Here is a 21073-nt window from a genome sequence, read left to right on the forward strand (position 1 = left end):
TTGTGTTTATAAACCTGCACACAAATGCTCCCCAAATCACTCTCCGGTAGCACTTTCATCTTCCTTTACCTCTTCTACGACTGCTTAGATCCTTGGACTTGGGCACAAATCCAATGCAATTTTTGAAAATTTGATAAATTATAGGTTGTCCACTCATCACATTTCTATTTTTGCTATGCCATATTGATAAAAATAGGAGTTTATAGAGTCAAACAAATAGTAATATGGTATTTCAACCTGAATATGGTCCTTTGGGAAAGTACCCAGTGTATACTACATTATTTTTTTATTTGAGAAACCCCACAGACTTGGACATTTTCCATTCAAGTTTCATATAGGCATTGATGTACTAGGTGATTTATAGTGTATATGCTTTACATTTGTTTGAAATGCCTATGACATGGAGACATTTTTTGAATTTGTGATCATTGAATTATGAGCTCCAGGCTGAATTTTTAGAAATTTGGTGGTAGATTTACAATTCAAAGAAGTTACCTAAATTAACAGAAATGCCCTAAAAGAACAGCTGTCTACCTGACTGATCCAAGAAAATGAACACTGAAAATAAACAGCTGCCCTGTAGAAGACTGTGATAAAGCTAATCACCCTTTGCATAGTGGATTTATTTTCCCTTGTGCTTATTATGAACTTGGTGAACCTAAGTTATAAATATTTAAATATTACAGACATTCAAGGCATAAATTTAAAAAAAAAAAAGGAAGAAAAGGATGTCAGTAATCTGACAATAGCAAATCCAGATGTCTTAAATGAATCACAAGGCTCAATGATCACATCTGAGTCCAAAACAATGATTATGGTACAGTGATATAACCCATTTTCAACCATACTTTAATAAGGCTTTTCTTCTTAAATACCAATGTTCTTCCTAAATTATGAGGGCATAGCCTTTGGATAAATGCCATAGTTTTATTAGCATTCTTCTTACCTTATGAGAGATTCAAGCACAAGAAGTGGGCTGTAGCCCACGAAAGCTTATGCTCAAATAAATTTGTTAGTCTCTAAGGTGCCACAAGTACTCCTGTTCTTTAAGCACAAGAGAAAGATACATAGTTTAAAATTACTGGGGCAAATCCTCAGCTGGTGTGAACTGTCATAGCTCCATTGAAGTTGCATCAATTGAGCTATTTATAGGAGCATCTACCTCATTAATATTCCTCTCATTTTTTTTTGTTTTGTTTTGTTTTACAAATTCTCTATTTCAGAAAAATGTCATTGGGGCATATACACTCTATATGGAAAAGGAATATGCATTAAAAATTCATAACTAGTATATTCATTACATCAATGAGTTAAGGCCAAAAGTTTCAGAAGCATCTACTCATTTCCAGTGGACTCAGTTTTGGGTGCCCAGCTTCAGAGACTGCGGGTATGTCTACATTGCAATTAAAAACCAGCGGCTGGCCTGTACCTTCTGACTTGGGCTTGCAGAGCTTGGGCTAAGGGGCTGTTTAATTGACGTTTGGGCTCAGGCTGCAGCTCGAAGCCTGGGATCCTCCCACCTTGCAGGGAATGTCTATTAAACAGCCCCTTAGCCCAAGCCCTGCAAGCCTGAGTCTACTGGCACAGGCCAGTGTCTAATTGCAGTGTAGACATACCCTTGGAGCCTGATTTTCACAGGCATTAAGCCTCTGCAGCCACGGTAGGTTTAAGGCATAGACACTCTAGACTCATGACTAGGGTCCAAATTCCTGGAGTTACAAGATATCACAATATCAGCTTTCATTTTTAAAAATACAAATTTTCTAGTTGTCATGGATACTTACAAAAGCTTGAAAACGTAAACCAAGTATAAATAATGCCTGTTTGTGTCTACAGGAAGCCTGAAAAAAGTAGAGTGGAAGGTCTTGTTCATCTTAACTCTGACACTCTGACAGGGTCGGACTGCAGCATGAGGATGAAACTATTGGGGGGCAGGAACGAGGTGCCCATGTGGAGCATGGTTGGGACACCAATTAGTTTAGGTCAGCCTCATCCACAGCTGAAAGTGCTTAGTGCCTCTAGTAACCAAATACCTAGTGTCTCATCTTGGGCATCCAAAATTACAGGTCAATTCTCCAAATTTAGGTTTAAGCTTGTAGCATACAGATACTGCTACTAAAATCATCCTTTCATTAGGGTATTATATTGCGTCTCCAGAAAGCATTGTGTCTTTCTGGGGCACACGCTTCCTGTTTCCAAATTGCTCCCCACTCAAAAGCATGCCTTAAGGACATGGTCTGACTCCCATTAAGACCTTTCATTTGACTTTAATGAGAGCTAGATGGTACAGTCAGCCCCCAAACTTTTTTTTTTTTAAACAAAAAACAAAGTGATTTTGAGGGAAAATCTAGGGAAGGTTAGGCACTTTTTGTAAAACAGGATTCACTGTATATTTTTAATTTGTATTGAAATGTTTATACAAAGTTAGCTGGTCAGTCATGCCTTCTTTCAGTTGCTTTGTCCTCAGTTTGTTCCAATACCACACTGTTATGCTCCCTTTTGAAAGATGAGTGTTGTACAAGCACCGATATGGTCATCTCAAACACTGTAAATATTATCATAAGTATTTCTCAATAACTGAACGCTTCAACTAAAAACTGCATCAGTCTTGCCACCAAAATTGTTACATATGTATTTTAAAATAAAAATAAATCTCAAAATCCATTAATAAATAAGTGCAAAGAAAGAAAATGTAAATGGCCCTTGTTAATTGTGTTTATCTCAGTGTGATGCCATGTCAAAAAGCCTGCAGCAAATGTATTTTGTTAAAAATACCACTTGCACAGCAGGCACTAAACATTAGAAAAGAAGCTTGTCATTACTGGGATAAGACTGAAAAGGCTACTAACATTTTACTAAATCATTAATATTATATCTAAAAAAATTTGAAATGCTGAATTAAAAATCCATTTACACAGTACATCATTTTCTAATATTGTGCTTTCATCTCAGTCTCTCTCTACTAGACTCCTCAAACTTCATCTTACACTGCTTGGGGTATGTGTGTGGGGGGGGAACACCCCACAGAAGGACTCTGTGACATTCTATGCTTTGTATTCTTGATTAGTTCTATTTTTTTCCCCCCAGCAGATTTGTGTGTCTTGGTTGAACTACCTAAAGCGAGATCTTACATGGTTAATAAGGCTCAACTCACTCTCTCACATAAATCCCTTTCAATAGCCTAGCTAAAGACTTAATTTTATACAGTCAAAAAGATCTTTGGTTTCCTTTCCCCCACCCACCCACCTAGGGAGAAATTAAGGTAAAAAAATCTAGATTAAATGAACTTTTCATTATTATTGCTCAGAATTCACTGTAATAGTTTTGCCATTTGCATTGGGTCCTTTTCAGTAGTTTTCAGTTATGGAAACTAGCTTTTTGCTTACCCTTTTGAAGTTGATCTTGAGATGACAGGTGAATTACTGGGGTAGAGAGTAACATAAGTGAACCCAAAAATGTGAGAGAAATATGAAAAGGTAAGTCAAAAGTGGCTTGGTATCAAAATATTAAGTTGCTGGAGATCAAATATGCTCTTCAGCCTGTCTAGGGAAGAGGTACCGTGACAGCACAGTCCAATAGTCCAGTAGCCCAAATTCTATACTAATAAACTGCTTTGGGATTCTAGAGACCCTTTTTCCTACCAGAGAAAGTTCATTTACATTACACAGGTACCTCTGAGAGCAATGGAATGCTCTTTTCCCCAAGCTTAGGCCTTTTTAATGGCTGAAAATGGTGTTGGGGCTGTTTTTAAAACATCAATAATTGAGCAAACACATTCTACACATCAATCATCCATGCATAGTTTGGAAACCTTTTGGGGAGATGCAAAGGGTTCCCTAGGCTTAAGCCACAAATGTATCCTATAAATTTGAATTTTCTATATATAGCTAAAGAAATAGTGCTTGGAAAAGAGCTTGCTATAGTCCATTCACTCCACTCCAAAGAGAAGGCAGTGGTAGTAGGATTTAGATATTTTAATATATGCACCAATGGTGTCCTACTTAAATATACAAATTACCCCTTAATGTGCAATCTAATGCCATCTACACTTAAACCGCTACAGCAGCACAGCTTCAGTGCTGCAGATGATCTGCTGTAGCGCTTCAGTGTAGCCACCCTACAGCAATGGAAGAACTCTACCCATTGGTGTAGTTAATCCCCTCCTGATAGGCAGTAGCTACAGCAACAGAAACATTGTTCCATTGGCCTAGCACCGTGTACACTAGGATTTAGGTTGGCTTAACAACGTCACTCCAGGGTGTGGATTTTTCACACCCTTAAGCAGCACAGCTGAGAAGACAACTTTTTTTTGTATAGGGCTGGCCAAATTCAGCCCAATATTTCAGCATCTGTGACTACTTAAAAAAATTATAGTATTAACCTGACATGTTTAGGTCACTCACTAAAAAATAAAAGGCTGCTTTCTATCAAAGAGGCCAGTTCTTACTAAACCTCAAGAACATAGTTTTTTTGTAAGCACTTACCCCTTGAAAATTCTAGTGTGTATATCATGTGAATGGAAGGATATTGTTCAATATGTACATGCTGTCAAAGGGGTGCTGCATGTTCACTTTTGAGGAAATACACAAATGTACAAGAAACCACATCAGTGGAGTAACTGAGATTTGGCAAGACATTTATTAAATTCAGGTGTTCACAACTGCAATGTGCTCTTGGCTTTGCCACCATTTTTGCTGGTACATGAAAGGACCCGGGGACTAGAACCTGGCTCTGCAGACCCTTGGACAACTGATTTTCCCACAGTGCCCTAGAAGGCTTTGCAGAGGCACAGCAAGGGAGAACTATGGAGAGTAGTTGTTGCAGGAAGTGCCACCAATGCAGGGGCGGCTCTAGGCATTTTGCCGCCCCAAGCACCGCAGGCAGGCTGCCTTCAGCGGCTTGCCTGTGGAGGGTCCGCTGGTCCCGCGGCTTAGGCGGACCTCCCGGTCTCTTTGGTCTGACTTTGACCCTGACTCCTGCCTCATGATGCTAACCCGATACTGCCTTTTGCTCTCCAGTCTGTGACCCTGGACTGACTGATCCTGACTCTTGTTTATGGAACCTGGCCTCACGATTCCTTTAACTCTGGCCCAACAACTCCCATCCCTTGTGGGCAGACCTCAGCCCAGCTGCAACCACTAGGCAAGACTGCCTATTCTCTGGTCCCTTCTAGCACGGCTGCTAAGATTCAGTCATCTAATTGCTTGATTTTTGGGCACAACCAGGGAGTTAGAAGTACAAGCCTGCATTATTAAAAATAGCCAACAATCGGCAGGCACACTTTTGCACCCATAACTTTCTGCCTGCAATTATATCAAATTATGTGTATTGCAGTAGTGAACACAACACACTAGGTAGTTTTGAATACATCAGAAGAGAAAATCTGTCTCAGACATAACACACAGGAGAGCCATGTAAATGAGTGGAGGGGGAAACAGGATGAGCAGACAAGAGTTGCAAAATAGAATTACATGTCAAATTAGTTTCATGCAAGTGTCTTTGCAAGGTGTGTTCCCTAATATATTGATAACTCTCCTCTCCAAACCACAAAAATCCCCTTCAAGGGGAAAGTGTCCCCCATTGCCTAACCCTCCCTTCTCCTCTATAAAAGGGAATCTATTTTACTGCACCAAATCACCAATTGAAAAGGGTGTCATTTCGCTATGAGAGGTCAAGTTAACACCCAGCTAAATATCAGGGCCATAAGTTACACTTTTTCTGCCTCTATATGATTTTCCTGAAAGAGAGGCCACCCTTTAAAATTTGGTCTGTTATGCTTCAATTATGGTAAAAATAACTTCTCTTTGGTAGAAAGATTAAACATTCAATTTCAGCCAAAATTAAATGCATATTCTGTTGCCCAATATTGCCTTGACACCAGGTCTTGGACAGAAGAACAGGATTTACAGGAAAGGAATTTAAAATCCAATAAAGACAACCATTCTGAACCCTGAAGGCTTCATGTCTTTAATTTGGGGGTTTTGCTTCACAAAGGGCATCATTGTACAGCTCAGTCTCAGAAGCTGACACACAGCAATTTATGATTACAATCACCTTGCATCCAGAATTACTCCATAAATGTTTGGATACTTCACCTGACACTAAAAAACAACAGTTAAAAAAGTACCATGTATCTTTTACGGAGAGTTCAAGGACTGAAGAAAAAAGTGTGAATGACTTCAAGACCTCCTGGACTGGCTATAATAAGCTGCTTTCACAATTGATTGGGGATACTAAGACCTTGTCTTATAAGGTTGATGATATAGAAAAAATAGAATGCAATATCTGTGACTAGACACACCTCAGGGCAAGTGAAATCAGGTATGAAAATGCAGGGCAAAATCCTGCCCCTCCTGAAGTCAATGGAAAAACTCTGACTGATTTCACTGGGCTAAGGTTTCACCCATAATTCTTAACTGATTGGCTATAACTGTACTGGCCTACAGTACCACAGGCTGCAGCTCATTGTCCATCTTGTATTCACCTCCTAATCTTATCTCTTTGCCTTCTCTCATGTAGAACTTAAAATTCTAATGCCCAAGGTCCTGCCTCTCTGGGAGATCACTTTTCTCCCCAAATGGTTACACTAAAATTGCAACAAGATGTGGCACCAAGCTGGAAGCCCTCTCAGTTTAAAAAGAAAGAGGCTGCTGGTAAGGCATTTTCCAAGATATACCTTCATATTGGAATGCAATCCTCGCCCCACCTTCATTCCAAAATATCCGAAGTTTGTGGATGTTTAGGCCACACTCTAATTCCCACCTATTTTTTCTAGGAATTTGGGAATGATGAGAGTGGGAATTGGTTGGATGTGTTGAGGAGAGTGGGTAAGGGTATTACTGGATTGGTGGCATATTTGAGGTTGGATTTGTCTTTTTAAATGCTTGAATGAGAGATTTTAAATTTTAATTTGTTACCACCTATAGCTTTGGAAAGGCACATCTGTATATAAATCCAGCAAAATATGTAGGCAAGACAGAAAAAAATCCAAAATTATTTGGGCAGTGAAGAAAGTAATTTTTCCTCTGCTTAGCTGCTGCTCTGGGCTAAGTAATTCATTGATTCTCCATTCTCTTGTTCCTCACCTTCGGTATTCCAAGCGTCCATCCAGCCGTGGGGAGGACATTTGAGGAACATTTAGGTTCCAATGATGCCACTCTCATTTTATTAAAAAAGGAAGTCATTAAAGATTTCCCTGTCACATAAATCAGTCTGGCTCTGAGAATGGCTGTTGCTCACAGGAGGGGGGCTATTTTCCCCTCTTTACATGTAGATCTGTTTGCTTTCACTAGCGTGAACTCTTCAAGTAGTTTAGCTGTTCAGCCTTCCTAAGCAAATTTATCAGTTTTATGGGAAGGATCCCAAGTGTTGAAATGGTGAGCTTCATAATGTTGACAGATTAAGTCAAGAACAAATAAAACTAGTACATTATTTCAGCAGGGATGCAATCAATGTTCTGTGAAATGAGGTGGTCTCTTTACTCTGAATTGGTTCAGAAGATGGGGAAACATGCAGAGATTCTTTGCAGCATGGTCATGGCCCAGTTAACACCAAATTTTAGAAATACATAAATAAATCCCAATAAGTCTGAGGCTTTGCTACAGTTGAATTTTCTCATTCTCATTTTCTTGGGGGTTTGTATGTATGTGTTTTGTCTTTGATACAATTTGCCGGACAGGTAAAATAGTATTATACCAATCCGACGTTTGTTAGCATTCTCACTAAAAGGCATGGTAGAGTGCAACATGAAACACTTTTTCACGCAAAAGTTGAGCCGTTTCTATTGAGCAGGTAAGTTGTTTGTATCCTTATTTTAACATGGTTTCCATTATGAAAAATTCAATACCCACAAAAAGATATTTGAAATACCAGTGTTTGTTTCTACTTAGAATAGGAGGCATTAGATAACTGAGGTGGTTGGTAGTGGGTAATTGCTGACATTTTAATAGTAGACCAAATCTTAAGGAAAACCCATGAACATGAGATCAAATGTCAACCATGACTGAGATCCAGCCATCATTTGGTCCATTGTCACTGTAACGCAAGGGGACACAGGAAGTAGGAATCCATAAAGGAATGGCTTAAGGTACAATGTGGGTACTATCTTGCAGTTTGTCTGCTGGATTCTTTGCAATGGGATGGAAATGCATTATAATGAAATAAGAGATCCCCCTCTTTCCCATTAATGATCAGGTACAAAGGGGAATATTACTACAGGTATTAGGTCTTCAACTTCAAGCATTTCATTATACTAATCGGCCTTCTCCCTTCATTTTTATTCATGAGTAGCTCAGGGTAGGGGTTTTTTGAAATCACATCTGCCAGACTCTGAAGTTCTGACCTACTTTGCTGTACTGAGAACCACAGTATTCCTTCTGTAGGGCATTCCTATAAAAAACATGCATTTTTACCAGAAACAATTTAAAGGGTTTTTTGAGTTAATAATGAGATTCTTTTAGGTGAAAGGAAATATTCTTTTGGGGGTGAGGTGAAAACACAGAGATGGATGGATGTTTCAAAAATCTCAACTTTGAAAAAATATCCTGGAGAGAGAATATGAAAGCTAGTATAAATCATAATATATCATAATGCTACCAAATATTTATTTGCCTAAAACAGGTAGATATATCTAAAATTAGACAGATGCATTGACATTTTTCTTGACAGATTCATAACCCTCTGGTTCCCAAACGTTAATGTTCAATAACATTTCATTAGTATACTCCAGTGTATTTATGACTATGCATTATTAATACAGATATGCGCCTATGAGATGTACAGTTTGTAATTATTTTTCCTTTCAAAACATAATAGCTTCACACTGGGGTTGTTGCAGCTAAGATATTTCATCTCTGAATGCTCCTTCAAACATTCTGGGGCAGTGACAGAAATTTGTATTTGAACAGAAAAGCTGTCAAGAAGGTACTGTGGTGCTATTCATCACATTTTTAATCCTGACCATACTTAGATGCTACTGAAGCTGGCTGTCCAGGACACTAAACAAAGATTGAAATTATGTCTTCTGTTCTTACATATCAAAGCTGCAAAGTTAGACTGAATTCAATAGGCCTGTATTACACTCTATTAATTTCCCATTAGTTCTCAGCTATGCAGAATCCAGCCACACTGTCACTATGATTTAGACATGCAACCTTGATTCCAGCACCCAAAAAAATGGAGCCTGTCACTTCTCATAATTTTACAGGAGATTCTACAAATGTAAATCCTTTTTCATCCTGTCATCCTTTTATGTCTTTAATGAGTTTGCTCACAAACAGTGCAGAATCTTAATTTCACTTTTGGAAATATTAACAGATACTATAACTCTAAGCCTATCAAGTAGCAGCCTTATTAAAGTGTAATTTATACATTTATGGCTAGGTTTTACAAATACCAATGATATTTGGAATGTTCTGTCATAACACATTTTATTTAAAGAAAAATGCTGCAGCTGAAAACTGAACTAAAGATTCTAAAACAAAGTTTATACATCAGGAACACATTACATAGCATAGCATGCTCCCGTACCAGTTAAAATCTAATATTTGCAAAAACAAATTGCAAACACTTGACAGGCAAATTACTCGTGGATTACCATTTGTAAAAATTTCATCACAGAAAATAGTTTTACTGTTATGGATATGAGCCAAGATCAGCCTGACAAGTACTTTACACGAAAGATTAGCATATTCTCTTACAGAGGTTTATGCTTAATTTAGATTCATCGACTTTTTGCCACCATTGCTGACCTTTATGTCTAATCAAAGTCCCTTTGAATCCAAATCCCCAACCTTTTATCTCTCCTGACAGATTTTAATTTGAAGGCCTGTAATAAAGTCTATTAAAATTCAAAATGTAGCAGTGTTTAAAGTGGGGCTGGGTTTGCTCGAGTTTTAGATGTGAAACTTCAAATGAACTGAGCACAGAGACTCCAAATTTTTCCATTTTAAGCAGCATACTTAACAGGTCTAAAAAACCTGTTTATAAAGATTGGAGGAAGCAGATTCGAATTTTGATCATAATGCATGAGTATCTGTGGTACCAATAACATATGAATATTTGTAAATAGCACTGTGTACACACACATTTCATAAATTAACATTAGTGTGCTTGGTCATAGTGCAGTGTCTAGCAGATTCTGCCTTCCCTTAATCCATGCCACCCCAATGACTTCACCAAAGGGACGGCTTGATTTCAACAGCGTGGCTTGGGTGTAAATGAAACAATGTTTCCCTCTATGTCACCTGAAGCATTTAATACTCAAGAATATAAGCCTGTCTTTTCCAACTGTATCTATCCTAAATTTGATAATATACAGCATTTTAAATTATTTTAAGAGTAATCGGTTAACCCGTGGAGAAATATTAAAAGAGATGCCTGAAGTTGTTACAAGATTCAAAGTTTCTCTCTGATCAGGTGCAGGTTCCTCTCTGCTTCCTCAATTTGAATGTGTGGTACATCTCTCTAACATACATGACACCAAATTTTATAACTGGTTATACCCTAAGCTGCATAGTTTTACCATATACCATGCTGGGAAGAGGAGCAAAAATGAATAAGAGGGTAAAACAGGGTTTAAAGACTAGAACTAGAATGGAGATAAACTAAAGTATTATTTCAATAATGAAAAACATGTAACTGAAAAGTCAGACATGCAAGTTAGAGTAAGCTTCCAGTAAATCTCACCCGCGCCATGGTCATTCACATAAACCAAACTATTTCTATAGAAATACTGGACAGCTTAGTATATCTGGGATGAGTAGTTCTGGCATATTTTATCTAATGTAAATCTCTTAACATCGAGGTCATGTTTTACCATCAAAATATTAATTATGGCGAAGTCAAGTAAACCTCTCTTCATGATTGTTTTCAAGTTCCTGTTTCCTGTCATAGCATAAGTGTAGTGAGGCTGAGTGGCCTCCCTCCAAGTGGGTGAGGGAGGAACTATTACATGAGCCGTGGAGGGCGGAGCCTAGATCATCCTGCCTCCCCCTCGCTGGAAGTACTGGGGTGTGGCCAGAAGTATAAGAGGCCGGCCCTGCAGCACATTTGGGGGAGAACCTGCGAAGGAGGAGTACGCTCTGCTGGTTCTCCCCACGTCCCCGGGAGGAACCTGCACCTGGCTGTTCCCGGAGTCCTAGACGCTGACGAGGACTGGCCCGGAGTACCTGCTGCTGTTTATCCCAAGGAGCTGGAAGAAGCCTGGAGGCCGCAGGAACCAACCAACCTGGGGAGGCAGGAAGTAGCCCAGGGGCAGCCACGGAGCAGCTGGCTGCAGAGCCTGGTGTGGCTCAGTCAGCGTGTTGAGGCTGGATCCCCGCCGACGCAGGGACAGCCAATCCTGCCCCTGCCAGGGCCCGGGGCTGGGACACGGTTGAGTAGGGTGGGTCTACGCCCTCCTGCCACCTCACACCGGGGCAGCTGACCCCCACACTGTGCAAGGAGGCTCGAGCTCAGCAGAGGAGCTTCCCTTGCCACTCACCTAAGAGACTGTTTGTTTGCCGGCTGCCTGAGCTCCGCCCTGAGAGACGGCATTTAAGGGTTGACTACTTGAGCTACCCAAGCCCCGGCTAAAGCCAGATAGTGACTCTTAATCGCCCGGCCCTATTGTGGGCTCCTGGCAGCCTTGTAGACTCTGGGCCCGGCCAGACAGGGCCCACCTGAGTGACCTCCCTCCGAGCGGGTGAGGAACTATTACAATAAGCAATAGGTGTAATACAATAGAACACCTTGTTGCAAACCCACATCTACCTTTTGGAGCCTCCTTTATATATCCACCGTATTCTAACATCATGAAGATGACTACTGATGTTGTTGTTCTTTCCAAAAAATATTGCACATATTGTGCCTTTAAAATGATCATACCTATTTCAGAACATAGGCAAGGAGAAAAATGGGCTATAAATTTCCATTGATTTAGCAGCTGTTTTCCCTACGAATTTTTAAAATTCCATCTAGAATTTTGCAACAATGGCTTTCGTTTTGACGATGACAGCAGCAGTATTTTAACCAGAGCATATAGGAGATTGGCCCAAACTATAAAATGTAATTCTGGGGTTGGAATCCAAAATTTCCTAGGGGGAAGGGTATTTCGAAAAGCATTATAGATTGGGCCCATCAGGAGGGCATATTTAGTTTCTTGGGCTATGTATCTTTTGGCATGGATCCTGCAATAAGATACACACAAGTGCCCGACTTGCAAAGAGCCTGACTGAAGGCAATGTCAGTCCACGTGGACTGAGGGGTCTGTCTACATAGATCTCATTGCAGGATCAAAGCTTAAATTCCTTTGAATGTAACTGGCAACTTCTCTTTATTTATGACCTTGTAGGTAATTAAAAGAAAAATAAACAAATAAAAAACTGGATTTCAGACATTCCAGTTCTGTAAATATACTAAAACAATTTAAAACTTAGAATTCATGTTACAGTAGTTAAGTATTAATATTGCATTCTTTGCTACACCAGAACTCAGTGTTCAAATTGTGGCTTCTTTGCTAATAATGTTGTTTAATCCACTGCAGCTATCTTTAACTTTGGAGGTATTGAAGAATCATGAAAGGCAGAACGTTTCTCTCTCTTATTTCCAGTTTGAGTGAATGCTGCACTGCCACTGACTGATGCAAAAATTCTTGATGGGCAGCACAGAACAACAACTTTGGAAATTTAAAATCTGAGCCACAAATGTATTTGCTGCATCAGAGAACACACCAGATATTTTCAAAATAGCATAAATGGATACTCAACAGAAGATGGCTATGCTTGTTTCTCATTATCTAAACCACTAGGAGGTTGCAGCTGCAAGCCTTGCTGTGCTCTAGCACTAGCAGCAGGCATTTGTCTTTCTTTTATTTGTTCCGATTGTTCATTTTGCGCACACGCCACACTCTGTGGCGTTGATAGCTAAAATAAGCATAATTTCTTCCATTGTTTGAGCTGTTTTCTGGAAGATTAAAAAAAATTTTGGAGGACTGCTTCTGGGCAGATGTTCATCATGTTCTGATGGCATTTTCTGGAACTGCAGTGGAGCATGTGTTGCAACTGTATTCAATGTCACCTCAAGTTCAGAACCCGCCAAGCTGCTTCCTCCAAAAGCAGCTGTCATACCACCCATGGAATATAAATGTACAGATCAACATTTATATACTCACGACTCACACGCATATATATGGCAAGTGGCTGTGTTTTTAATCTAGATTCAATTACTTTATCTCCAACATTGTATATGTGTACATAAGCAATCTGCCATAACTCAGTGAGAAAGCTGACCACAGCAAGTACCTGTTCATTAACCATTGCATCTTCAACTAATGATATGCAAGCCCTGATAAGAATTGCCCTGATATGCTGTGGAGAATGTGTTCTAATCTAGACATTTGTACATACTTATTAAAAATAATACTGCAGCTCACCTTTTCTTATAATCCTTATTTTCTCCTGTTAATTCTTTTCCTATTTCTCCTTATTTTCTAAATCATTCAATTTTTCTCCTAAAAATTGCTGTATTTGGTTTTAATAAGCAGATTTTTGTGTGTATGAAAGTTTGAGCTGAATCTGTTCAGCCTTTTTTGAATGCGATGAGTAGCTTTTCCCATTTTACAATAAAATGTATAAGACTGTTTTACCTACAAACAACTCAAAAATGTCTGACCTTTAAACTCGATAGTGGTTACCAGCTCAATGAGGAACAGTTAGCTCGATTTTATTCCCATCAAAATAATGAAGGTAGAAGTGATAGATTTACTTTTAAGTAGCATGTTACTATGTTATAGAGTATATATGCTATATACTGTGGTTCTGCAGAATTTCATAGGTTCAGCTAGCTTTTTCTACATCTCTACAGAGGTATAGGGTTTAGAATTATAACGATGCAGAAAAATCACTCATCTCCAAAGTTCTGGAGTTAAGGTTTGTGAGTACCTAACAGAATGTGACAGTTTATAGAGTTGAATAAAACAACAATAAGAAAACCTAAGATTCTATAATACATAATTTGTATTTTGATTACCTGTTAGCCTATAGGACTTGAATTATTGGGGTTATTTACAGACGGGTATACCAAACTAGCACTTTACATGATAGCCAGATGGAGGAAAAAAAAGTTGGAGCTCTCAGTCACTTTTAAGGATATATTGTCACTCTGCAATATTTTCCTGATAATGTAGGTAAATTAATGTTGCTAAGAGAACAACTGCCGAATCTCCTTATTTCAATTTTAAATATGCTCCGTTAATAATGTGTTGATGTAGGTAAGCATGCAAACACAAAAACACAGGACCTAATTTTCTAAGTGGCCTGATGCAATTGCACATCTAATTTGCACACCCAATTATTGTGGCTTTGCAAGCAAATTTCAGAAAGGGGTACTCAAATGGGACGTGAAGAAAAATGACAGCAGTTTGAAGCGGTCTTGGGCTTGTAATCCTAGAATATGTCCTAGGGGACTAGATCGGTGGGCAGAGTGCATGTGATGCAGTGAAAAGTACATAATAAATACAATTTTTCACATGGGTATCAGCATCACAAGTGTGATTTAAACTATGAATTAACATTAATATAATATTAAGGGTGTTAAATCAAATTTTCTGTTATAAAATTCCTAAAATATAAATATTCTTGAGCAACACTGAATGCTTGATCTCAGTTAAAAATCCTTTAACACAAGATTTTTGCATTTAATCCCTCACTTCCTGGCAATAAAAAAAAAGGGGGGGGGGAAATCAAGAGCTCCTCAAGCTTGTGCAGTTTACAAGCTCTATGGGCTTCATTAGTACAGCTTGTAAATTCATCTCTCTGGAAAACAATTTGGCCTTTTAAAATATCCAGATTCATCAACTGGGGTTAGGGAATCCTGTAATCAAACAGCTACTCCGTTCACATATAAAGGTGATCCTGCAAGATGTGGAGTGCTTCCTGGGAAAGGTGTTTGATACCCTGAACAACTAGCAACTTCCCTGTGAGTTGAGGGTGTGGAGCACATGCAAAGTGCTGTGCATCTCAAAGGATCAAGCTTTAAACATGCAACTGAGAGTTTAATTAAATTTTGCACTTTGCATGCTCAGTAATGTATTTTCAAACATTTATAACTTTATTTAAAAGCCAATTTATTTTTCAAAACTTAGAAAGCATATAATTGCTCATTAAGACATAATTAGAGACAGAGATTCAAATTGCAACCTTCAGCCATTTTTGATACTTTTGAAGAGAAAAAGAATCCTGGCTTTAAAAAAAAAAAAAAAAAAGATAATGGGAAAAGTGTATTTTTTCTACCCTCTGCAAAAACTACAGAAGAAATTTTGCTGAAACTCCAGAAAAAAAAAATCAGCTTTGGAAATAAACCCGAGCATAGAAAATTTCAGCCCCAAGAGCATGTTTTAGGAAACAATGAATCTGAGAGCAAGCTATAGAATGTAACCAAATTCCAACCTGAACAATTATGCTTGACATGAGTTGCTATAACATACATACTATAGGTCAGGCTCCTATGCACCTATTAAGGTTGTCTGATATATCCATTGTAAGACCCTGTTTTCAGTTGCTTATAAATGTGGGCTGCAATTTTATATGCTGACTGTCTGAATCAGGCAGACTTTTACTGGAAAATTTCAGCTACCACTATTGAGCCATTTCCAAGAATGAGGATAGGGAAAAAAATACGTTTAAATTTGAATTTTGTCAGGGGTGACTGTTGTGTCAGGAATGTGCCTTTTGCCATGCCCCTGAAAGTCTGCCCAGCTTTGTCCAAGTTATAAGCTTCTGTAAAATTGCAGTTCACACATGCTCAGTAGCGACTCCTCAGATTTTAGCTGCCAAAAACTCTGAGGAGTCCATGCTCAAGGAGCATGCTTGATCCTCTCATGACTACTAATGCTGACCAGCCTGTGCGTGCACCATCAACTCAAAAAAGCTATCTTACAAGGCTGAAAAGTCAACACTCAGAAGTTAGGAAATGCCAGAATTAAGGTCACTTGTGCATCCTTAATTCATCCTCATTATGACACACTCTTTAATTACTTGATCACACACAGGATCCCTGTCTCATTCAGTGCATAGAAGGACAATACTACTTAAGAAACAGCTATTTAATATTTTGTTTTCTTTTCGCTATTTAGTGTGGGGCCCCATGCCTTAGTTTCCACATATAATTCAAACATTGCTCTGAAGACAGAATTATTAATTAGCTCATGGGCTTTTCTATGTTGCTTATTGCTATAGTATCTGAGTGTTTCACAGACATAAATGACTTTATTTTCACAGCACTCCTGTGACATGAAATAGTAGTATCCCCATTTTACAGATGGGGAAGTGAATTATAGAGAGATCAACAAGGAGTCCGGTGGCACCTTAAAGACTAACCGATTTATTTGGGCATAAGCTTTCGTGGATAAAAAACCCACTTCTTCAGATGCATGGAGAAGATGCATCTGAAGAAGTGAGGTTTTTCACCCACGAAAGCTTATGCTCAAATAAATCAGTTAGTCTTTAAGGTGCCACCGGACTCCTTGTTGTTTTTGTGGATACAGACTACCATGGCTACCCCCTGATAGAGAGATCAACAGTATCCACTTATTTTGGGTGCCCAATCTGAGACCCCTGAGACCTGATTTTTCAGAGTATTAGCACTCTATATATTCAAGCACAGCTTTCACTGATTTCACTTGTCAATGTGAGTGCTGACCACTTCTGCAAATCAGACCCCAGGGTGTGAAGTTAGGCACCCAAATAATGCCAAACACACCAGTAGTGACCAGCTGCGAAAAGTCTGGTTTAAGTGACTCACACAAGATCTCTATTGCAGAGGTACAAATAGATTTCAATTCTCCAGGGAAGCATTCAACTGTGTTACCCCTGAGACATGCCCTCACTTCCTTTTCTATCGCTGCAATCCCCTGCCTCATCCATTATACACATTCCGACTTCTGCATCAAACTGATGAAGCAGGGGTCCTACAGTTAACAACTTACTTCATTATATAACCCTGATTCATCCCCCAGAGCAGATCAGTGTAATCAACCTTAATAGATGGTTGTACCAGTCCCACCTACAATATCCCCTCACACATATCCTGGGGGTAAGGTGAAGAGAGAGACTGCATACTGGATCGTTGCCACTGGTCCATCTAATTGGAATGGGATAGGGTTTGTGTAAACGGGTCGGACTCACCCCTGCGGCGCCTCCTGCTGGTGACTCTGGGAATTAGCTCTGTCCAGTGCTGGAGCGCCCTCTGCAGGCTGGTGATCCTCCTGTCTTCTGGCCCCCGTGTCCCTCCCTGGACCCGGTGCCCTTTCACATGGGGTGCTGCCCCTGGCAGTAACCCCTTTCTCTCTGGGTCCTGCAACCCCCAGTACCAGTTGGCCCTTCGCTAGGCCGCAACCTGGGGCTTTCTAGGCTGGAGCTCCCCAGCTCCTCAACCTTTCCCCAGCCCTGCTTCACTCAGGTACCCAGTCTCTAGCTCTCTACAGCCAGGCCCATCTCCCTCTGAATGCAGAGTGAGACTCTCTGGGCTTCTGGCCTCCAGCCTTTTATAGGGGCCAGCTGTGGCCTGATTGGGGTGTGGCCAGTGATGAGCTGCCAAAATCTTAACAACTGGTTCCCTATAAAAATTTCTGATTTAAGGGGGGCAGGGGCTGGGGCAGGGGAGACATACCTGTGGGGCCGGGGGCCCCTGCAGAGCCTGGGGCAAATTGCCCCACTTTCCCCCCCGGCAACCCTAGAGCTTGTAGCCCCCTCCCCTCTTACCTTGCCGGCAGCTCAAAGCAGCAGGACGACTCCGGAGCTCAGCTGAGCTGCCCAGCTGGTGCCGGTGGCTGGCCATGCTGCAGCTGGGGAGAAGCGGGGGAAGGGCCGGGGGAGCCTCAGCCTCCCCAGCTGGGAATCCTGGGAGCAATAGGATGGTCTGGCCCATGGACTGGAGTTCTTTGCCCACCTCCTGGCCCTTTAACAACCGGTTCTCCACGGAGGTCTAATTTTAGCAACCGGTTCTTGGGAACCTGTGGGAACCGGCTCCAGCTCACCACTTGGTGTGGCCCAGCTGCAGCCACTTCCCCAATCAGCCCAGCTTTTAGAGCCACAGCTCTCAAGCCCTGCCAGGCCGCTTTGAAACCCCTCAGGGCAGGAGCAGGGTCCACCCTGCTACAGTTAGTCTGAAGGATGCTAGATAATTCTGAAGGAACAATTTTATAACTTAGATTAGAGTAAGTGAATATGAAGATTCTGTAAGACATACTATCAGTTTAAAATAAGTTTATAATAAAGCTTTAAGAAGATTCTGAATATGCCACCTATCTCAGCAAAAATGATGCCAATGATAATTACCCATACTTTAGGGAGATATTATCATTTTAGCTAATTAAGTCAAAATGTCAATGATGACAAAGGAAATTGAACTTTGTAAGATTTTCAGGATCTCTGGGGATAATTCTTAAAAACTGAAATGCAATATCCAGTAAAATATATAGTATGGTGTGAAGGACAGAACTGCTAATACTCAAAGTGGATAGATCATTTTTTGTAAGAAGCTGGTTTATGAAAAAGAATATTAAAGATGCATATTTTCTGTTTGTAACCTAACTTCAGCTAAAAATCAATTAAAGTACAAAGCTTTAAAATATGTCTAATAGTTAAGCAGCAATAAAAAACACGTAATGAGCCCGGTGATACCTTCCAATGCCACTGCTCATGATTTACATTATGAAAAAGCCATAAAAACAAGGCCTTGATTCTCAGTAACAATACAGACCCTTTGCACCACTCCACTGGCAGCAAGGAGCTGTAAAGTTAGCTTACCTAGTCAAATGGGCATTCACCAAACTAGGAGGAAAACCCCAGGGTTGGGAGCTGGTATTCACCACCCTCCTCCTGATCTCCTGGTACAGGTGGAGTGACAGGAAAGAGAGGGTATGGCTGGGAACCCTCTGGGCTACAGCAATTATAGGTTGTTGGAACAGTTCTTTGTGACCAAAGGCAGCTGGTACAAGCTATAATAAATCCACATACTGCAGATAGTAGACAAACACTTGTAGAATTGTGCAGACTCATGGGACTAGAAGCTGGTCTTCCAGATCCAACCCTTCCCCCCCAACAAACAAAAAACCCCCACTGATCTCTACCACTTGGATCTAAAGACTCCACTCTTAGCTGGTACTAGCAATAGACCAGAGAGCATGCCTACAGAGTGGTTTCCAGGAGCCACAAACCTTAGGGAAACGTTGGACATGGAGATAACCGTTTCCTGGTTAGTGGCACAGAGGCAATTTCAAGGGGCGATTGCTTAAATGAGAAGTGGCATGTTTTCTACGCCCAGTCTAGTTTTACATACTAACAGATTTAGCAATGGAAGATCTGTATCTGACAGTCTTTTCATTAGTAACAAAGAACCTGGAATAAAGCCCTTGGAATATGCTTGCAGGAGGCACAATGACTATGTCTAGAAGATTGTTGAATTACTGATGAGATGACTAGTCTTTTGTTGCATGCTGGGAAAGAAGGACGAGAAAAAGTGATGAGGGTTTCTATACATTCAGTGAGAGGTCTTTGTTAAAAAATTAAGCCCCATTTATCTGAAATGGAGATAGTACAGGAAGAGAAAAGAATTTAAGTCTTTCATGAATGGCTAATGGCTCTGCCAACTCAGAACCGTTGCTGCTCCTTATCTGCAAGGTTCTTTTCTGGAATGCCAGCCTGGAGCAATGTCTGGTTGTAAACTCTTCAGGACAGAAATCTAATTATTTTACCTACTTTTAAAGGGCCTAGCACGTATTTGGTGTAATAAGTAATAACAATGATGGTTATGGGCATCAAAATACATCAGTTGCTAGCCCCTGGTTCATAGGTTCTGGGGTCTTTCAATTGCAGTTATTTCCTGGATAATGTAAGACAGTTGAAAACTGGGATAAAGTTGATGTTTTGGATTTCTTCAATACATGTTTCTTGAATCTCTCAATCGACAGCTATGGCTATCATCACAATTAAAAACCTGAATGAAAACCTGCTCAAGAGACTCACTGTTCCTTACTATGATACTATGGATAATTTGAAGTGAGGCTCTTCATGGACTGGTGTCGTCCCTGGGAAGGACACCAAGTTATTCTATTTTTATATTTATACTATGCCCACCGCCAGGGTATTCTGTCACTGATGAAAACGTCAGCCTTCTCCTTTACAATCAGACATGAGGCTGGATCAGTGGTGCAAGTAAGCAGGTACGGTCAGGTACGCTGTACGATTAAGAGATATATTGCCGGTACACTATACTGGAAAGACACATTTTCAGAACCACGGGGTTCTCCCAGAAACTGCAGCAGTGCAAGGAGCAGAACGTGGGGCCTCTGGGCGGACCCAGGCTGGCAGCTCCTCCAGCATGGCTGTACTACCCCCAGCCCTTCCACACAGCTGCATCTCCTGTCTGGGATCTGTACCGCCCTGCTGGAGGACAGGGATGGGGGGTGAGACAGCCGCGCTGGAGGAGCCGCTGCCGTGGGGCTGCCGTGGGGCTGCCGGGTGGCCCCACAGTCTGCTCCTTTTGCCGCTGCGGTTCCTGGGAGAGCCCGGCAGTTCAGAAATTGGTATCCGGCACAGCGGGAGGACAGAGCCTGCTCTCCCCGCCGCGCGCCCAGGTAACATGGGATGGGGAGGGGACAGGGTGAGTGCGGGGGGTCCGGGTTGGGGGCGGGGAGGAGTCATGTGCCCTCCCTTTAGCTGGGGCCCCTCTTTGCGTCTCTTCCATGAGTCGCCTATGCATACCGGTAAGAATTAAAATCTACTTGCACCACTGGGCTGGGTTCTCTGTCCCCTCCTGCTCCCGTCACAGCACTCACTGCAGATGGAATGGAAACTGTCTGTAGTTCCCCACTAAGGGATTCCTTCAGGGGCTGTAGATTCCGACAGGCTCCTTTGCCATCTTGTCCCTCCCCTGTTGAGGCTGGAGAAATGTCCCGAACACACAGCAGTCTAGCAATCCAACTGGCAATCCAACTAGCTGCTCTAAACCGCAGCTGCCAACTTTCATGCGGTAAATAAGCACCCTGACTTTCGCAATAAGCCAAAAGCTAATCCCATTTCAAAGGCAGTCCCTA

Source organism: Mauremys mutica, chromosome 9 (genome assembly GCF_020497125.1).
Source record: "Mauremys mutica isolate MM-2020 ecotype Southern chromosome 9, ASM2049712v1, whole genome shotgun sequence".
Lineage (NCBI taxonomy): Eukaryota > Metazoa > Chordata > Testudines > Geoemydidae > Mauremys > Mauremys mutica.